General features: G+C 52.4%; 1 protein-coding gene across 3 annotated transcripts in view; it reads right to left on the minus strand.

Moving 5' to 3' along the window:
• PKIG (cAMP-dependent protein kinase inhibitor gamma) overlaps nucleotides 1-14,467 on the minus strand; it is a 75,673-nt gene that overhangs the window by 18,381 nt on the left and 42,825 nt on the right. The window contains exon 1 of one of the 3 annotated variants that reach the window (XM_028137365.2): nucleotides 13,470-13,735. The exons of the other annotated variants lie outside the window; for them this stretch is intronic. The gene's annotated coding sequence lies outside the window, so the exon portion shown is untranslated. Of the gene's footprint in view, nucleotides 1-13,469; nucleotides 13,736-14,467 lie in introns of those variants that run through there. 3 annotated transcript variants of the gene reach the window in all.

Raw genomic sequence — 14,467 nt, forward strand, 5'->3', positions numbered from 1 at the left:
TTCCTTCAAATGTCTAGAAAATTGTAATTAAAAGTCAATGTATTAGGCCCCAAAAAGTAAATAATTTGCATTTTGCCTCCCTAAACAAAGCTTATGTAAGACTAATAGCAAAAATTTAATTAGTGTCATTTACTGTCAACACCCAAGGACAAATGAAGTTAGAAAATAAGCCTTATTTCAGACTAATTTAAATTGGCAAGTTAAAATAAATATTCAGGGGAACTTAGTTTTACTAGGCAGGAAACTATTCCTGAAACATTAACTAATTTTTTACTGATGGTTTATCTCATAATAAAGCTGCTTATAATGCAATGAATCCAGAACAGTCATATTTCTGTGCAAAAAAATGAAATTAAAAGCTATCAAGACTGCATTACAAGATTTCCAAAAGCCTCTTGATAATATTTAAAACAAAAAAAGGGGGTGGGGGATAGTAGATTAATCTTCTGTAAGTAAAATACATCAAGCCTTAATTACTTAAATTTTTTTACTTTAAAATTTTTTCACTTGTAATGCTGATGTAACCCATGAAATTACACTGGTGTCAAGAAGCCAAAGGAAAATGGTTTGGCAGAATGAAAGGATCCCGAGTCTAGTTTACAGAAAGGGTTCCTTTATTAACATTTGGTCGAGAATATGCTTGTATATTTCCAGAAAACTCCTCCAGCCCATATGGATTCCTGCAACAATGGATCCAAGAGGAACTAACCAGACTACTCCAGCCACAGATGGCAGTGGCCCCAAGCAACACTCTGAGGAGACAAAGAAGAAACAGTCCAGAGATGGAGGATAGTGAAGATGCCTTGCCATGTTAGCAGTCAGCAGCTGTGCGTCGCTGCAGGTTGCCCAGGACAAGCCAAAGAAGGTTGGACCTGCATTGCATTTGCTCAGTGTTTGTCCACCATCCAGAACTGGAATATCATTGCTGTCATGTCACAAGGGACCGTGATTGGAAAGGGGACTCAAAGAACTATTGGCCTAGAAAGAAGCTACCAACCCTCTACCTTCTCAGGTACAGCACTGTCCCTCTCTTGGGGGAGGGACAACCTATATAATAAAAGCCTAATATGCTAAGTGTCCGATTGTCCATTCAACCAATCAAAAGCATAATATGCTAATGATATGCTAAGGCCACTCAACTGCTCGCTATGACTTGCACTGACTACCAGAGGGCAGATGCTCCAACTGGTAGGTTAGCTTGCTGCTGGGGTCCAACTGATTGGAACTGAGCGAGACAGGCCAAACATGCTCTGGAGCCCTCCCGCGGTCCCTCCCCAGCCCCAATCATGCACCGGTGGGGTCCCTCTGCCTGGCTTGTGCCCTCTCACAATCCGGCACCCTTCGGGGGATGTCAGAGAGCCAGTTTTAGCTCAATCCTGCAGGGGAGGCCAACGGACCCCACTGTTGCACGAATTTGTGCACCGGGCCTCTAGTAATCATGTGTTAAGAGTTATCCAAGACTTCTTTACCTATTGGCCTCTGAGCTACTTATAAGTCTTACATAGGTATTCCCCAGACCACCTTGCATAATGCCTAACACAAAGGTGAATGAAGGGAGAACCAAGATGGCGGCATAGGTGAAACACCTAACCTGCAGCCGGGCACAACAATTTCAAAAATACAACTAGAGGTCAGAACAGACATCGTCCAGAACCACAGGAGAGCTGGCGGACTGAAATGCCCACAGCTGGGGGGAAGGAGAAGGCCACGGGGACAGTCGGGGAAGCCGTAAAAGCCTGAGGTATGGAGAAACGGGCGGAGACACGAGCACACGCGCCTGCGGGGAGGATGGAACCAGAGAGGAGGGGGCGGCTGATGACCTGGCCGGAGTTCACTGGCAGGAAGGAGATAAAGGCTCCGGAGAGCGCTGAGCACCGGCTCCGATTGCACTGAACCCCATTCCGGGCGAAACCCTGGGAAACTCACTCACTTTCGCAACTCCGCCGCCCCCGCAGGCCGCCCGGCCCGGGACGCTGGGGACGCCGCCGCAGCGGAGGCGCCCGGAGCCCGGCGGCCTCCCAGCACCCGTCCCCGCCGCGCAGCCCCCGCGCGCCTGGTCCCGCGGGCCGCGCGCCCCGCACACCGGATGGAGGCCCGGGCGCCCTCTCCGTGCACCTCCCGGCGGCGCTAGACTTCAGTAGAGTTGACTGAATTCAAGGGATTAAAAAGTATAAATTGGGGGGACGCCGCGGCGGCGACGTCCGGAACACGGTGATGGCGGTGCCTGGAGCACGGCGGCCGCCCAGCGCCCGTCCCAGCCGCGCAGCCCCCCGCGCGCCTGGTTCCGCGGGACGCGCGCACCGCACACCGGACGGAGGCCCGGGCGCCCTTTCCGTGCACCTCCCGGCGGCGCTAGACTTCAGTAGAGTTGACTGAATTCAAGGGATTAAAAAGTATAAATTGGGGGGGACGCCGCGGCGGCGACGTCCGGAACACGGTGATGGCGGTGCCTGGAGCTCGGCGGCCGCCCAGCGCCAGTCCCAGCCGCGCAGCCCTCGCGCGCCTGGTTCCGCGGGACGCGCGCACCGCGCACCGGACGGAGGCCCGGGCGCCCTTTCCGTGCACCTCCCGGCGGCGCTAGACTTCAGTAGAGTTGACTGAATTCAAGGGATTAAAAAGTATAAATTGGGGGGACGCCGCGGCGGCGACGTCCGGAACACGGTGATGGCGGTGCCTGGAGCTCGGCGGCCGCCCAGAGCCCGTCCCAGCCGCGCAGCCCTCGCGCGCCTGGTTCCGCGGGACGCGCGCACCGCGCACCGGACGGAGGCCCGGGCGCCCTTTCCGTGCACCTCCCGGCGGCGCTAGACTTCAGTAGAGTTGACTGAAATGAAGGGATTAAGAAGTACAAATTGAGAAGTTTGAAAAAGATGGCGGTGGAGGTTAAAGGCTGTTCTGTTGCCTCGCACCCAGCGAAATCGGAGGGGATGAGGTGTGGAGGTGCGTGGGTCTGGCTGGTGGCGGGGGAAAGGGGCTTTTGTTCCAAACCTAAGGGAGATTAGCTCTCCATCACCCTGAAACCCATCTTCTGGCGAACCCCGGGAGACCCAGATGCCTGCGGGGAGAGGCGGGACTCTTGCAGAGGTGCGCCCAGCAATCAGTGTTTGCTGCGCTGGAATGCGGAACGAGAGGACTTAGATACATGGAAGGCAGAAGGACCAGACTCACAGCCATCGAGGCTCGCCGCACCATGGCCTGTTGGCGCCCTGAGACCCCGCCCCGCCCTGGGACCCGCCCCGCATGTTTTGAAGACCTGCCCCGCAAGTCTTGCAGGCACACCTGCGCCCCAAGCAACGGCTTATGCATGTGGGTGGCCTGCCCTCTGGCAGCGGACCAGATGATCTGCTGTTCTAGTCGGACTGCTCCAGGGCCACTCAGACAGGAGGAAGAAACTACAGTTTTTGCTGTAATCCTTGCTGAGTGCCTAAGGCAGTAGCTGATCTACACCCCATTGGAGACCCAGAAACGAGGGCATCTAGTGGTCTGTGGGAGATGACACCAGATTTCAACCACGGGCATAAGGGACACATTCAACGGGAATATTCAGTGAGCGCCAAAGCTTTGCTGCACCAAGACCCGGCCCATAAACGTGTCTCCTGCACAGCAACTCTTCCTTTATAGACAAAGAGAGCCCCCCCAGTGACACCAACAACAATCAAGACTTAACTATACAAAGGAGGACCAAGATGGAGGCATAGGGCGGAAGCCTGATTGTTGCCTACTACAACAACTTTGAGACTACGACAAGAGAGCAGAGCAGACACCATCCAAGACCACCATAGGGCTGGCTGAGTAGATGCTCTACAACTAGAATAAAAGAGGGGTATGTGGGATGATGCTGATGCCGGTGACCCAAAGACCACACTTTAAGAACTACAGCTCAGGCGACACAAAAGAACTATGGCTCAGGCGATACAACAGCGGCCTGGAACGTGCTCGGCGCAGTTCCCCCGGCGGTCTCCGGCTGAGGGGACGGCTCCACTGGCAGCCAAGCACGGACAGACGAGCCCCTATGAGACATGGGGTGGGAGACTCCGCGCTTGCTGACCTCTGAGTCCGTCAAGAATCTCAACGCCCCGGAAGCGGCCAGGTGCGCATGCTCGGTGACCGGCCACCTATGCAGACCCAAGGGCCGACGCAGCGACGCCAGACTGGCCCACCGCCATGCACCGGGTGCACCGGAGCTTCGCCGAGCCGCCGCCCGACGAGTTCTGCAGCAGCCATACTGGAGCTCTGGAAGGATGGCCAGGGGAATTGCTGAGGGGGGATTGACCGGCAGGAATTGGGATCGGGAAGACGGGGCCCCGCTGAGACCCGGGAGCGGGCGGGGTTGCGCGCCTCTGGACTCGGGTGTGGTCACACGCCTCTGGGTATAAGTGAGGCCTCACGTCCCTGGGTCTAGGTGAGGCCACATGCCCCTGGGTCCAGGTGAGGCCGGACTCCGGGTCCGGGTGAGGCCAAGTGCCCCTGGACCCGGATGACGCTGGACCCCGTGCCCGGGCGAGGCCAAGCGCCCCTGGGTCTGGGAGAGCCCACACACCCCTGGGTCCAGGCGAGACCATGTGTCCCTGGATCCGGGTGAGGCTGCGTGCACCTAGGCCCGGGTGAGCCCAAGTGGCCCTGGGTCTGGGAGAGGCCAAGCGTCCCTGGGTCCGGGTGAGACCATGTGTCCCTGGATCCGGGTGATGCCTTGTGCACCTAGGCCCGGGTGAGCCCAAGTGGCCCTGGGTCTGGGAGAGGCCAAGCGTCCCTGGGTCCGGGTGAGACCATGTGTCCCGGGATCCGGATGAGGCCTCGTGCACCTAGGCCCGGGTGAGCCCAAGTGGCCCTGGGTCTGGGAGAGGCCAAGCGTCCCTGGGTCCGGGTGAGACCATGCGTCCCTGGATCCGGATGAGGCCTCGTGCACCTAGGCCCGGGTGAGCCCAAGAGGCCCTGGGTCTGGGAGAGGCCAAGCGTCCCTGGGTCCGGGTGAGACCATGCGTCCCTGGATCCGGATGAGGCCTCGTGCACCTAGGCCCGGGTGAGCCCAAGTGGCCCTGGGTCTGGGAGAGGCCAAGCGTCCCGGGGTCCGGGTGAGACCATGTGTCCCTTGATCCGGGTGAGGCCTCGTGCACCTAGGCCCGGGTGAGCCCACGTGGCCCTGGGTCTGGGAGAGGCCAAGCGTCCCTGGGTCCGGGTGAGACCATGTGTCCCTGGATCCGGGTGAGGCCTCGTGCACCTAGGCCCGGGTGAGCCCAAGTGGCCCTGGGTCGGGGAGAGGCCAAGCGTCCCTCGGTCCGGGTGAGATCATGTGTCCCTGGATCCGGGTGAGGCCTCGTGCACCTAGGCCCGGGTGAGCCCAAGTGGCCCTGGGTCTGGGAGAGGCCAAGCGTCCCTGGGTCCGGGTGAGACCATGTGTCCCTGGATCCGGGTGAGGCCTCGTGCACCTAGGCCCGGGTGAGCCCAAGTGGCCCTGGGTCTGGGAGAGGCCAAGCGTCCCTGGGTCCGGGTGAGACCATGTGTCCCTGGATCCAGGTGAGGCCTTGTGCAACTAAGCCCGGGTGAGGCCACGTGCCCCTGGGTCTGGGAGAGGCCAAGTGTCCTTGGGTACGGGTGAAGCCAGATCCTGGGACCGGGTGAGGCCGTGCGCCCCTGGATCCATCCGGGTGAGGCTGGGTCCCAGGCCTGGGTGAGACCACGCGCCCCTTGGGTATGGGTGAGGCCACGTGCCCCTTAATCCAGGTGACGCCGTGCCCCTGGGATCGGCCGAGACCAAACCAGAGGGAGTCGGACCTCCATTACCACCATTTGTCCACCATCCAGAGCTGAGGGGTCAGTGCTGACATGTACACATAAGGAACTACTGGACATCGAAATTGGGTCTCAAAAGAACTGTTGGTCCAGGGGGAAGCTCGCTACAGATTGATTCATTTGCCTGTCAGCATAAATATTATTGCTCGTCTCACATTCAGTTCTTATTAGTATATATCTAGTGACATTTAATCTTGTTCATCTAGAGGAAATGATGAACAACATAGACTGAGGAACAAGAACAGAACCAGAAGCAAGGAGGCATCGATCGGACTATCGGGCCTCAGAGGGAGGATACGGGAGGGTAGGGGGAGGGTGGGGGGAGGGGGAGAGTTCAACCAAAGGACCTGTATGCATGCATATAAGCCTATCCAACGCTTAAGTTCAACAGGGGATTGGGGCATGCGTGGGGAGAGGGGTGGGATGGGAATGGGGGGATGAGGACAAATATGTGACACCTTAATCAATAAAGAAATTAAAAAAAAAAAAATAAATAAATAAATAAATAAATAAGGTAAAGCCAAAAAAAAAACAAACAAAAAAAAAAAAAAAAAAAAAAGGTGAATGAGTTCATGCATATACAGGAAAGTACACACGAAGGCTGCGACCTCTAACCATAGACATTGGTTCCTCCTACCCAAGGGTCTGAGCACCTAAAAACATGAGCACCTTCAAGACAGGCAAACAGACTCTGCCCAGGAAGAAATTAAAATTATAACTAAACTTGATATATAGTGGTAGTGGTGTGGGTGAGAGGAGGGGAGGGAAAAGCATGCTAATGGAAGCTTATATAGGTAGAAGCTTTCTGGTGCCAAACTGGAAATTTGTATCAGAGATCTAAAAAAGTTCATGTCCTTTGACCTAACAACACCGTATTATAAAATCAGAGAAGAGAGCCCTGGCCAGTGCTGCCAAGTGGTGACAGCATCAGCCCGCGCACTGAAGGGTTCAATTCCCAGACAAGGGCACGACATAACTTGCTGAGAGGCAACCAGTCAATGTGTCTCTCTCACCTCCCACCCCCACCCGCCCTGCCCCCCGCAACTCCCTTCCACATTCTCTGAAAAGCAAAGGAAGAAATATCCTCAGGTGAGGATTAACGAAACAAACAAACAAACAAAAAACAACCAAAAAATCAGAGAGGTGAAATCAGTGGGTGATGATTTAGGTATGTTTTCTGAACTGTCTAGTTTTCCTTCCATGAACATGTTCTAATTTTATAATCTGAAAAAGCAAACCCACACAATAAATGCTATAAAAAGGAACTAAAAGAAAATCCAGTGGTGCTTTTAGACTACAAAACCACCCCTGTGTTTCCTTGCTAAACTTGGGATTGCAGATTTAGGGTTCTCAGTGGGCGGGGGAGGGGGGGAGGGGGGGGGCCCCCCCCGCACAGGCCTGCATTTTGTGAATACTGCCTTTCCTTGTCTGAAGCCTTGTGGGACAGGAAGGTGTAAAAGCTTCAGCAGGGGCAGCTCTCATTTCTCCCTAATGCAATACTGGCAAAGCTCGGAGAGTCAGGAAATGGAGGGAAAGCTTGGGAGTAATCAACACAGCTCAAGGCCAGGAACTCCATCCTGCAATGATTCATTCACCTGCCCGTATTTCCTGATGCACTAAGAGCTCCACGAGAACAGAGGCTGTCTCCTAATCAGCCTGTTGCTCTGGCCTCGTGCTTAGTACTAGCTGGCCCCCAGCACAGTTTATTGAACGTCAGAGACCACATCTATAAAGTTCTAAACACAATGATGAGGAGTTAGATGGGATCAGGCAGTTTAGGGTAATGGCTGCCAGGAAGGAAGGTGGTAGATAAGGAGGAAATAAACCAGATGGTCAGGATGTGAGCAACATAGGCGGAATGCCTCAGTCAACCTATAGAGCTGCCCTTCCCCCTGAACCCAAGGGCGGTAACTAAAAGCGGGAGAGGAGGGCAAAGAGAGATTGGCTGGTGTGTTTTTTGAAAGAGCCAACAGAAGTCAAGGGCAGGAAATTTAAATCCCTAGACTAGTGAGTTCTTCGGCAACCCTTCTCGGGCCCCTCTCTGAGAGCTTTGTTACTTCCGATCTTGGAAGATTAAAGAGACTCCTTTCAAATAAAGCTAGGAATGCTGGCTTCCTCCAGTAACAGCGGATGCACTTAAATGTGCAATTGGGAATCATTCCTCGTCCCAGCTGACTGCAGCTTCCAAAGAAACCACTCTCTGAAAGAGCAGCGACACTCCAAGTTTTCCTAAGACGTGTTCGACTTCCAGGAGGCAGTGAGCTCCGCTTTGAGTCATGATTAGTGACTTGTTTCCAAGAACTTCAGATTTTCCATGACTGTCTCCACTTAGGAATCACCTCTGGCCCCCCATCAAAACAGCAGAATTGAGCAGCTTGGCTTCTGTCACACTCCGAAACTAACACCTGCCACCAGCTTCTTCCTTAAGAGGCTGGGCCAGGTCGCCTGGTCCTAAGACAGCACCCACTTCTGCATCTGAATCAGCACCTGATTGGGTGACAGGAAGTAGTGCTGAGGCTCGGTTTGAAAAGCCAAAGTGGCAGCTCCAAGGCCCATCACAGGGGGTTTCAACAATGCTGAGGTTGATGCCCTGGCTGGTTTGGCTCAGTGGATAGAGCATCAGCCTTCGGACTCAAGGGTCCCAGGTTCGATTCCAATCAAGGGTATGTACCTTGGTTGTAGGCACATCCCCAGTAGGGGGTGTACAAGAGGCAGCTGATCAATGTTTCTCTCATCGATGTTTCTAACTCTCTCTCCCTCTCCCTCCTCTCTGTAAAAAAAAAAAAAAAAAAAAAAAAAAATCAATAAAATATATTAAAAAAATAAAGACAAAATAATATTTTTTAAAAACCACAATGCTGAGGTCGAAGGTGTCTTCAAATTCCTCAGACAAATGCCATCCTATGACAGAGGGGACAGGTGCCTGTATACATTGGCTAACACTCTCTCTCTGGAAACCATAAAGCAGCTAATCCCGAGCATGTATCTGTGTACCAATTAAGGTCATACTAGCTCTATCCTATTTAATCCTCAGGGTACCCTTTGAGACAGGTTATGGTGACCCCCACTTTACAGAAGAGAAGCAGGCTCTGTGAGGGGAGGTCATCTGTTTAAGATGTCTCAGTGAGGAGGGGGTGAGGGTAGAGCTCTTACTGCTAACCCTCGCCAGTTTCTCATTGAACCATAAATTGTCTAAAGTGATAGAACTGTGGAAATGAACCAGTCCAGGAGTGGAAAAGGCAAATGCCCATGGGGACCAAGGGACAGGCAGGAGACCAGAGAGTGCAATAGACTGGGCCAGGGAACGGCACAGATGGTAATAAATGGGAGAACACACCCACCTAAAGACATTCAAATTCAAATAAAAATGAAAACCCAAACCACTCTGACTTCTGACTCTGCCTCACACTTCATTTCATAATGGAGAAGCGGAGATTCGGAAGGTGGTACAGGAAAGTCAGCGCAGTGCAGTGGGAATTCAGGCCTCAGGAGAGCCAGCTCTCATGAGGAAATGCAGCTATTATCTGTTAGCTGAGAGGCCCAGGGCAAGTGACTTCATCTCTGACACTTTTACGTGTAAAATGAAAATAATCTCTGCTTCACATCGTTGCTGTGAAGATTGAAAGGAATCGAAATACAGGGTGGGGCAAAGTAGATTTACAGTTTTTAATATGCGAAACACAGAGTTTATTCTTGTGTTCTCATCGATGTTTCTAACTCTCTCTCCAGTTTCTCATTGAACCATAAATTGTCTAAAGTGATAGAACTGTGGAAACGAACCAGTCCAGGAGTGGAAAAGGCAAATGCCCATGGGGACCAAGGGACAGGCAGGAGACCAGGTGCACGAAATTTGTGCATGAAATTTGTGCATGGGGAGGGGGGTGGCCTCAGCCAAGCCTGCCCCCTTTCACAGTCTAGGAGCTCTCAGGGGAAGTCCAACTACATTTTTAAAAAATCACCCTGTACTTAATTTTCTTACTAACTCCTCCTTTTGAACTCCCCTCACTCTCGCATTGTTTCTTCTTTTTATTTAACTATTTTCCTGGCCTCACCCCATTTTAGCATCCTTCTCTTTCCTGCTTTCTTTCCCTCCCTCCCTCCCTTTGAACCTACCACAGCCCTTCTCCTTCCCTCCCTCCTCCCTTCTCTGCCTTCATTCCCCATGTCTGTCTTCTTCTTACTCCTCCCACCTCCCCACCCCATTCGCCTTTCCCTTGTGAGCCTGAACCCTGCCTCTCCCTCCCTCCTTCCCTATTATTACTCCCCGCACCCCCCCCCCCCCCCCCCGCCCCGGCCATGTTCACTGGTCTCTCTTCTAAACCTTCCCCTTTCCTCTCTGGGGCCTGCTTCCAGCCCCGCCTGAGCGCACTTCGATATTAAAGCTCCCATTTGGGGGGCGTTAACCCCCAGCCCAGGGCCCAGCCCTGGCCAGGCCTTCGCCACCCCCACTTCCCCGGCCTCCCCACCACCGTCCTCCTCCCATTCCCTGCCCGGGACCCCCCAACTTCTAGTCAACAAAGTACACTTAACATGCCAGCAACCTAACCCTGGCCAATGTCTTTGGGGTCCAGCCCTCAGGGACGAAAGCGGTACCCTCCTTAGTGTACGACTCCGCCCCAGCTAAGCTGTGCCTCCCCTCCCAGTGCGGGGCGCCTGGCCCAGCGAGGGTGGCCGAGGCCCACACGGCCCGGGCGCTGCTGCCATAGAGCAGGAGCGCCTCCACCTGAAATGCCTCGGACCGTCCACCCCTCTGTCCCAATGGCCCGCAGCAGGGGCCACCACCCTCCTCCCGCGTCTGGGTGGGGCTCCCCGCACTGTGCCACCTGCGCCCCGCCCCTCGCCGGGTGCAGCTGCTCCGCTCCCTCTCCCCGCAAGGTCACCACCCCCTGCCATGTGCAGCCCTGCATTTCCTTCCCTTTTCCATTCCTGTGTCTTTTTCTTGTTCCCTTTCTGTATTTCTGTTTCACCTCTCTGCCTGTCTACACGCAGGCCTGCCTTCCTCTCCCTCTCCTTTCTTATCCTCTCCTATCGTATCCTATTCTACCTATCCCAGGCTTCACAGCTGCCTGAGCAGGTGGCAGGGACGCAGCCTGCTGAACGGTCGTTACGTGATGGCATCCCGGACAATTTGCATATTCCTCTATTGTTAGTATAAATTGTTGTAGCCCTGGCCAGGTAGCTCAGTTGGTTAGAGCATCCTCCCGATACCCCAAGGTTTCGGGTTCAATCCTAGACCAGGGCACACACAATAATCAACCAGTGAATGCATGTGAATATGTGGAACAACAAATAGATGTTTCTCTCCCTCTCTCCCACCCTTTCTCTTTTAATAGAAAAGATTGTATTATTTTCCATATGAACAAGTGTAAACCTACTTTTGCCCCACCCTGTTTGCAAGATGCCCAGCCCTGTGTGTGACATGTGTTTCAGGGAGATATAAAAGCCAAGCAAGAACTCGGGACATAATAGTCTCTTCCACAACGTACCTCCTCTCCTGAGATGCCCTAACGTGCTGTGGGGCAGGCGGACTATCTGAGGATGAGCACGCTGAAAACAGTGTGACTGACAGCACCTCATCCGGAAGGCCTGGAGCGCGGGCGGGTGAGGCATTCCACCACACTGCCACTCCCCCACCCCGGCAGGAACCACAAGGACCACGTGGGCACTTACTTCCAGAGTACTATCTCCTCATCACCTCCTTAGGAGGAGAGATTACTTTTTAAATTATTCAAAGGCTCTGGAGATCCTGGGGGGATGGAGGGAGGTGGAGGGAGGGCCTGGCCTTCCCACTGCCCATGCCCCTGGGGAGTTCCATGGCAGCAACAGTCCACTTTCAAGGGCTGAGGGGCTTTGAGAATCTTACTGGAAACCCAGATCTTAATTCATGCAAACAGTTTTTAAATGCCACACCTTCCTGCGGGTTAGGGTCTATGATGGCCTTAAACATAAAAATCCCTTAAATCCCCAAGACCTAGAACCTTGGAGACTCACAATCCAAGATTTGACATCTTCCTTTGCTTGTCTTTGGGCTTTGCTCCCACTATCCCGCCCCAGCAGCGGTGGAGGCTGTGTCAAGGTGAAATGAAGGGGAAGGGAGCAAATGAAGGGATCCCCCCCACCCCACCCCACCCCCCGCCTTTCCTCCTTCTCTGTTGCCAACCTAGGACCTAGAACCGTGGGCTTTTGAGTTAAAATTCAGTCGCTGTGTCTCCTCTGTACCTATGTGCCAGGCTCTCCGCCAAGCAGTGGGCTGCAGAGATAGATGAGAGTCTCTTCCATAACCTAGAGAGAGGGTGCCTACGGTCTAGCAGAAACACAGTGGCCTGAAGTTATGCCAGTAATTCTGTGAGCACAGTACAGGTAAACACTTGGAAAGAGCTCAGGATAATATGGGAACATATAGTGGAGACCCCCTCAGTCAGTAGAGTCAGGGAATGATCTGACCACCTCTTGTTATGGAGGGATGAGCGTAACACTTAGGGGTTGCTCAATCATGTTAATTCCCTCTCCTCCCCACCCCCCCCCCCCCACCCCATTGTGTGTGAGCATGCGCACGCATCCGCACACGGAAACTTTCTCTTTCTTCAGGAACACCAAACCTGACAAAACCATAAAAATTCAGAAATAACTTAATGTTGCCTGTTTTGTGTCTTCTTTTTAACTCTCCTAGAGGCACCAGTGTGTAGGCACTCTGGGATATGGAAAACCAAGGGCACTTTGCTCACGGGGAAAGAAATATCGATGGCTCATTTCACACGAATTTGGGACTACAGCAATCAACTAGATTCGCCCCTCATTTACATACGAACGAGGAAGCTGAAGCCAGGGACACACTTGCCCAGGGTCACATAGTTCCCTTGGGTGGCCCTTCTCATATATGGTGGCTCTTTGTTTTCTCCTTAACTGTGATTCTTCAACTACTTTTACTTGCAAGCGAGGGAGGTGGTGACACACAGCAGCTACAAACCATTTGAGAACCCTCCACTTGGGCACCCTCAGGGTTCAGGATTAAAATCCTGACAACAGACCGGACAAATAAAATGCCCATGGGCTAACAAGTTCTGTTTCTTTTCCAGGCATAAACAGCAAATTTCTAAAAGGAAGCAATAAAGAGATCACAGTTAAAGAGTTCCAAAGCTTCTTCCCATCTTGGAGTCCCCACGCAGCCGGCAGCCGTACATGTGTTGAGATAATTTCACAAAATCTAATCAGATCTGTATCTTAAATTTAAAATATCAATCTTATATCTAAGGGTAAGTCTCCACTCTGTGAGGAAAATATTGCAGGAAATTTTCACTTTGAGAGACATTTCTCTCTGGACTGTTTAAAAAATTTTGTACTATCTTTGTAATCAGAAAAAATATATAAAAGTTTCACAAACCCCAGCTTCTAAGGGAGGATTTCTTCACCTATATTTGACGCAAAGAGCTGCTTTTAAAGCTCTAGATACTCTGCCAAAGTTCTTGGGTAAAAAGTAAAACAGCATTTGAATGGAGCCGGTCTGTGAGACCTGAGGCTCAGACGCTAGTCCTAAGCAGTTTCAGACAAAGCCATAATTTTCAGAGCAATAATATATCATAATATAAAAATAGACACTTTGTGACCAACAAACACACGCTCTCCGGAGAGCTCTGCCTGCAAGCTCTGCTTCTCCCAGGGGTGGAAAATGAAGTTCTACTTACAAGAGCAAAGAGTTTCTTCAAAGTCCAGGGGTCCTCAGTCAGAGGTGAAGGTAGAATTTAAGAAACCAGGATTCAAAACGCCTCCCTTTTGAGGATAACCCTCCTTTGGAGCAGACCAAGCAGGATTCTCTCTTACCCTTTCACTCTCTCTGTGTCTCCTAAATAAAATGCACTTCGAGGTTTTAGTGGGTGTTTCCCACGTCTCCGGCCAAGTAAGTCCCCATTTGTTGTAATTCAACGCTCAGCCTGATGATGTCAACCACTCAGCTCCCTTGCTCAGTTTCCACCTCTCCGTCCACAAGAGAGATCCATTTCCTTTGGACAATGAGCCAGGGGGCTGTAACTACATCCCGAGCCTTCGTCACGTTTGCCTAACATCCTTCCTTCAATTTTCAACCCTGGAGCCTTACTGACAAAAGGCTTCCTATCCACTCGCTGCAGGGCTCCGGGCAAATCCCTCTGCCTCGTAGTCACTGTGGGCTAGCTACTTTGCTCTGCAGTATTTTAACTAATTTCTTTGGTATATAATTTACCAGGTTAGGGTGGAGCCCACCCCCATCTCTTTTTTCCTGCTCAACTTTCCAAGCTGTTTAATTTCCCCCAAGTTTTCTAGGTGCATGCTGGGCACAGTGCATGCGTGAGCTTTTCCTTCACTTTGGGGAAATGACACGTGCCCACGTGAAAGGCTTAAGAGTGCTTGTCTTAACTCGAGGAACTGGATTCTGATCTTAGTCACCCACCTGACTGAATGAATGGCCTTAAGTCAGTCACCCCTCTCTCTGGAACTCAGTTTCCCCATCAATAACACGGCATTGATGTCTTCCCTTCCTGCAGTTCAGTGATGGAGGAGCTTAACAAATGCAAAGGAATTTTACCACAAGCTGACTGACTACATGCTTGAGGGAGGGAAGAACCCAGGAGGAGTCACAGGACACTGCTCAAGAGGTCGGGCTCAGTCTGGCTCCTAAACCCCCTTTATTTTGGAGCAGAACTGTTTC

The sequence above is a fragment of the Eptesicus fuscus genome, chromosome 12, assembly GCF_027574615.1.
Source record: "Eptesicus fuscus isolate TK198812 chromosome 12, DD_ASM_mEF_20220401, whole genome shotgun sequence".
In the NCBI taxonomy this organism is placed as follows: Eukaryota; Metazoa; Chordata; class Mammalia; order Chiroptera; family Vespertilionidae; genus Eptesicus; species Eptesicus fuscus.